We start from the raw sequence: 6981 nt of genomic DNA on the forward strand, positions 1-6981 counted from the left end.
GACACTACACAGGGTTTGCTTAAAGAAGCAATTTGATGATGTAATTTATAATGTGATCCAACTGTCACATGGTCAATAAGGATGGCACTTTGACTTTTTCACGCTAACTCACAGTTGAATTTAGACTGCTAACATTGCCAGAGTTGTTATGCCAAAATACACGATGAACATCATTGGTAAAGTCTCTGCGTTAAATTATAAAACTGTTTTCAGTAAATAAAATCTATGATCTGGACCTAGCTTACCAGACATAATTTTGCAAAGGATTTCTCAGAATACTGATGGTTTCCATGAACCCAAAGTAAACAGTCTAGGTACACTTCCTTACTATGTACACTTAGGGAAGGAACAAATAAAACAGAATCCTCCTATAAAAGTCAGTGCCCTGCACCAAATCGCCTAAAGCTTAGTTATTTTCCCCAAATTACATATCAAACCAAACAGATTTTTTTTTTTTTTCTATTCGACTTCGGATCTGGTCCAACAAAGAGACTTCTATGAAAATCTCCAGGATAACTTCAAGTTCATTCAGCCACTTCTAGAGACTACACTTAGAGTTTTCTTGTCACTCTAGAATTTTGTTCCACCAAGTTGCTTGACTTACACTTAAGTACTTTATAAGACTCTTGAATTGTAATATGTGATCCTTTTTCCTATACCATCTGCTTTAACAGAACTTGATATATATGCATGATCTCTGTAAAAATAAGGTTACACACTCAACTAGACATTATTTTAAGAAAAATTCTACTTAAAATGCACAACATTAACAAAAAGTTGAAAGTATTTCATACAAAGTCTAGAGAATATAAAAATGGAGGAATTCTTTTCAATTGTTCCTCCTACAATGTAAGAAAGAAAACCCTTTTCCTCCTAACATATTGAATGAAGCAGTAACAGAATGAATAAGTAGTAGTATTCAAAGCAAGAAAATGTCAGGACCTTTGCCATGGCCACCTCTTCAGTCCCATCTGCAGAGGCAGATGGCTGAGACTGAGGCCCAGGACCCTTTAAGACTGTCTTGCAATTACCCTCATGCCTCCTGTTCCAACCTTTACTCACCAGGCTGCATAGGCAAGGGCAGGGAAAAAGCTTCCCAAGAATAACAAGGCCAAGAAGAATTCTGGGGATGACCCTTGCCTGGATCCTGCCTAGGAGGTTTCTAAGTACCTCCCCAAGCCCAGGCCAACTGATCCGAACTGAGACTGCAGGACCTCCTAAAAAGGGAGGAAAAAAAAAAGCCCAAAGAAGTCAGCCTCCAGGCATAAGATTCTGCTCATACAAAACAACTGTTTGGGAATCAATGATCCTTAATATTGTTTTTGTATGCAGGTGGGAAGAGATGGGGGCGGGGAGAAAAAGGGAGGGCGGGAGTCACAGATTCCTCTGAGAATCATAAAAGCAAGGCGGCACAAACAAAACTTTGCATACTATTTTTGGGGAGATCGCAGACCAGCCAAAGACTCCCTATGGATCCATGAATCCCAGGATAAAAAGTCTCAACCTAAATAGGTAGGAACTAAAGATCAATGTCACCACGACAGTTAGACCTTCTTTTAACTTGAAGCCAGACCTTTTACATAAAGAATCTTAGAATCAAAAATTATAGATTCAAAAAAATAAAATACCTTGGTCACATAGTATGCAAGATAATCCTAACATACTAAAAATTTACTGATAAAATAATATATTTGACCCATAAAATTAGACCAGTGAATATGTCCTAGAAGTATCTTTAAGAGTAAAAAAAAAAAATCTTTTTTAGAAAATTTAAATATATATCCATCACTTTGTATTTATGTTTGGATTCATGTCAAGTTATCTTAAAATTCTACTTTTGAGTTTTTTTGAAACTTTCAAATTCTATCTTAGTATGTTCTTCTGAAATACCTAGCAGATAAAAGCACCACAGAAATCTATTGAAAAACCAGTTTTTTTCCTTGCTAAAAATTTTTGACCTTCATTATGACTATAAAGAAAAAAGGTTCATCAATTAAAAAAAATTCCTCACTGATGTTCATAGCAGCATTATTCACAGTGGCCAGGACATGGAAGCAACCAAAGTGTCCTACAATAGATGACTGGCTAAAGAAGCTGTGGTACATATACACAATGGAATATTACTCAGCCATAAGAGATGAAATACTGCCACTTGCAACAACATGGATGGACCTCAAGATAATCATGCTAAGCGAAATAAGCAAGACAGAAAAAGTTGGAAATCACATGATAACACTTACATGTGGGCTATAAACCTAAAAGCAACAAATGAGCAGGACAAACAGAGACTCATGGACATGGACTATAGGCTAGTGGTTACCAGAAGACTATAGATTAGTGATTACTAGTGGGGTGGGGGAGGAGGGGAGAGGGAGACGGGGTAAAGGGAGTCAAATATAGGGTTTAGGGGGAGGGTGAAGTGAGTAAACGGGATCAAATATATATGGTAGCTGAAGTAAACACAATAGAATATACAGATGTCATATGATAATGTACACCTGAAAATTATATAATTTTATTAACCAATGTTCCCCCAATAAACTTAAAAAGTTTAAAAAAAGATAAAAAAAAATTTTTAAAAGCCCCCCCAAATTCCTCAAAACAGGAGTCATTTATGTCATATATATACATTATCAAAGATTCTAAAGGTCTCGATGGCAAATGGCATAAGAAATTTAGGAGGATGTAAAGAATGACTATTACAAACTATAAAAACCAACTAATACAGGTACTATGAGCAAAACTAAATATATTCCTCTGGATTTTATGACAATTATTTAGTTTAGAAATGAGAACAGGGAGGGAGGGATATTTTAAAATAACTGTTTTACTACCTTCAGGACTTTTATGGAAGTAAGAGAACTTCTCATGAGGGCATCAACGCCTCCACAAAATGAACTAAAGAAAAGAACACTCTGGCAAGGAAAAAGTGACTGCATGCTCCCTCCGCACTTCATGGTTATTACTGTACCAAGCTACACCTAAACTCTTAAGTGCCTAAAGACTATTCCTACACCGCAGAGACAAGGGAGAAGGGTGCCCTCACTGTACTCCAATATGCCTCTTCGGTGATAAATTCTTGAAACGGAGAAGTAAAAATGGATGCATATGTAGAAGCACTTAGACAGGGTGTATTAGTTAACCTAGCACCATACCACTAAAACATGGCAGCACACTTCAGCTTTGGAAGAAATCTTTAGAGACAGCTTTTGGTAAAAAGAATACTTGCTTTGAATCCTGATGATCTGGGTTCAAATTTTGACTTAACATTTACTAGCTCTATGGCCTTGCATAAGTGACTTCATTTCTCCAAACTGCAGTCCAGCCTCACAGAGTGGCCATGAAAACAGGAATATTTTTTCATTTCTGTAGCACCAAGTATTCATTCTATGCTAGTTCTTTTTGTTTCTCTCACAAGTATGTCAAATTCTATTGCAAACAAAACTGTTCTCTAGAGAGCAGCTAATCTAAGCCCGAGCTATTATTTTATTATATCAAAGAGTTTTCAGTATATAGCAGTCAGTTCCCACTTATCCTCAGTTTCAAGTTACTTGCAGTCAATCACGATCCGAAACAGCAAATGGAAAATTCCAGAAATAAACAATTCATAAGTTTAAATTGCGCACCGTTCTGAATAGCATGATATAATTTTGCGCCATCCCACTCCGTCCCACCCAAGACATGAATCATCCTTTTGTCCAGTGTATCCACACTGCATATGTTACCTGCCTGTTAGTCACTTAGTAGCCGTCTGCAACTGTCGCTCAAGTGCTTGTGTTCTAGTAACCCTTATAGTAGCCTAATACTATGTCACAATGCCTATGTCAGGCACCTCATTTCATCTCATCACACAGGCACTGTATCATTTCACATCATCATAAGAATGGTGAGTACAGTACAATAAGATATTTTGAGAGACCACATTCACATAACTTTTTATTATATGGTTATAACTGTCCTATTATTATTATTGTTAATCTCTTACTGTGCCTAATTATAAATTAAATTTTATCATAGGTATATATGTATAGGGAAAAATAGCACAGATGACCAATGAACAACATGAGTTTGAACTATACAGGTCCACTTATACATGGATCTTTTTCAATAAATACTGTAAGTGTATTTTCTCTTCCTCATGATTCCCTTGATAACATTTTCTTTCTCTAGCTTACTGTATTGTAAGAATTCAATAGATAATATATATAACATACAAAATGTGTGTTAATCAACTGTTTATGTTCTCAGTAAGGCTTCCAGTCAACAAAGGGCTATTAGAAGTTTCTGGGGAGCCAAGTTAAATGTGGATTTTTAACTGCATAGGGGGTCAGCACCCATAACCCCCCATGTTGTATAAAGGTCAACCATATATAGAGGGTTGGGTACTATCCGTGGTTTCAGGTATCCCATCAACTGGGGGTCTTGAAATGTACCCCTGTGGATAAGGGAGGACTCTCGTAATACCCCAGGATACAGGAGGGTTCAGGCAGGCCCCCGGAATTCACTGCAACTATTCACCTAAATTAAACCAAAGCTTTGCATAAGGGATGGAAACACAAATTAAACTACTAAATATTTACTAAAACTAAAACTATCTCAAACCTTGCAATACTGGGGGGACAAGAGGAAAAGGAAGAGAGTGAAAATATCATCTTCTCAGTTGATTTAGATACCACCAATGTCACAGATTAAAGATATTTCTGCAGGTAGAATCCTTAAATCCTAAAACCTGTTCGAAAGGGTTTAGAGTATGAGTGGTCCATGTGTGGCTCTATTTGGTCATAACCAATACAAAGTCTTTCCATGAAAGGTGAAAACAGGAACCTACAGTGAGAATCAAGCCTGAGAATGTGGAACCCTTTCCCTCATGGTTTAACACAGGAAGACATAACCACAAACTGGCGGCAAAGCCATACTTCCAAGAAAACCATAAAAACTTCTTTGAAACTTCTGTAAATCAGAGATTGCCAAGACACTGTAGCCTAAGGGCCTGTTGTTTCCATAGGTTTCCTGTAATACGATGGCAACAGTCACAAATGCATCTGGTTTCTAAAAAGATACAATTCTGCTTAAGATTTTCTTTGGTATTCGAAATAGTTGTAAGAAAGGTACGTCAATAAATATGAAAGACTAAATGCCACAGGATCTTCCAGGAATGCAGCCGTGTTAGTTGTGGCTTCCCTAACCTGCTGTTGGCCTTTTAACTTCTTGTGTCGTTCTCATGAAATAACATACTGATGAATTCAGAGAACTTCCAACTATACTGACAATAAACTATAAAAATAACTATAAAGATATAGAATATCAAAAAGTTGTGGTCAACGTGATCATATTGAAAGAGTTTGCAGCGCTATAACAACAAAAGAGTTAAATGTAAAAAGAAATAACTACAGTATAAAAGATGAGACTCCAGGCAGACTGCGAAACCATGATGAGACAGAACTAATTTCACAAAAGATCTAGATTTACTTTGCCCATGGCCAGACGACAGCCAGAACAGTATCATAGTCTGGTTACTATGAAAGTCTAAAGTTAGTAAAAAGGGAGGAAAAAAATCTGTAAAAGATAGCTTTTAATAGTCCATTAATCAAGAAAAATGTTTAAATAATTCATCATAATTCATCTAAGAAATCTGCCCTGGGACAGAAAGAAGTTCAAAACTAATCATTTTACCACTCCACATTTTCCCAGGCCTTTGGTTACAGTCATGCATCGCTTATATGAAACCACCTGTTCTGGTTGGCATAAACCATGTTACTTGACGATTCATGCCTAATCATTTTATCGTACGTGGATCTCAAGCCGTTCTATTGCCAGAGAGCCACAAAATTCACAGAAACTATCTCCCTGAGGTTGCCAATCTGATCTTCCAATTTGGCTTACCAACAAACTATACTGTGCCATACACCGTCAGTAAGTACAGTTGTCTCAAGAAAGACAACTCACAATTAGTCTTCGGACTACAGCAGAGTGGTCTCTGATCCAATTTTTCTAAGGGCCATAGTGTATCCCTGAAAATGTCAAAATTTGGGACCTACTGGGATGTTATTCCTATGTGATATTTGAGAAACAATCAAATCTCAGGCGATACTGCAGATATTCTGAAAACTAAAAATTTTTAAATGTGTTCTTTCTCTGTTCACAGATCTGCTACACCAAAAATGAGCAGTTTTGAGGGGGTGAGGAATAATGCACGCACGCAGCCCCCAAAGATGCGTGGAGATGTCAAGGATTCTCTAAAAACCTTGGCCAGATTACCAATGGTCCATAAACCCTAATTTGCAGAACACGGGCCTACAAGTTCAAAATTGAATTATGCTGCTTTATTAGATCCCACACTACCGAAACCACAGTCCCATCAGTCATAACTGGAACTAGAATACTTTATGTACACAAATATAAGTGCCTGCTTATGTATTTTTAATTGGATCACATAAAACTGAAGCTGCAAACAAACTCAAATTTCAATTATCTCACTAGTGAGGGGATTTCCTAATAGCGTCTTTTTAAAAACCAAGTAGCTGCCAACCCTCTGCACCTCTGACAGATCCCTGGAAATTTGGAAGCAACAGACTCCGTTACCTCTCAACAGCCAAGTGGATAAAAACCCTGAAGGGGACACATTCCTTTTTCTTTTTTTTTTTCAGCTTAAACATGCAATCTAATAATGCACAAAACTTGGCTGCGGGGTTGCTGGGCACCTCCAGGGTTCCAATTTTCGGGGCGAGTGCGCGCTAGTGCGTAAGAAGGGGGCGGAGGGGTGCGCGCTCCGAGGACGCGCCGGGGCCCCCGCCCCCTCCCGGAGCAGCAGCCTGGCACCAGCCCACCCTCCTCCACCCCTGCAAACAGACGCAGGACGCCAATAGAGCAACTTCTCCGCGGGGGCGGAGGCGGAATAGCGGTCACCCCCGCTACGGCGCGGCGCGACTGAACCGAGGGTCCCTCCTCGACCCGGCCCGGGGAGGGGGGTGGGGTGCCTCC

The 6981-nt window shown here is 38.6% G+C and overlaps 1 protein-coding gene across 7 annotated transcripts in view; it reads right to left on the reverse strand.

The window, feature by feature from the left end:
• The window catches only part of CHD6 (chromodomain helicase DNA binding protein 6), a 188458-nt gene that overhangs the window by 180873 nt on the left and 604 nt on the right, over positions 1 to 6981 (reverse strand). The window lies entirely within an intron of this gene.

Source organism: Pteropus vampyrus, unplaced genomic scaffold, assembly GCF_000151845.1.
Source record: "Pteropus vampyrus isolate Shadow unplaced genomic scaffold, Pvam_2.0 Scaffold125, whole genome shotgun sequence".
Taxonomy (NCBI): Eukaryota; Metazoa; Chordata; class Mammalia; order Chiroptera; family Pteropodidae; genus Pteropus; species Pteropus vampyrus.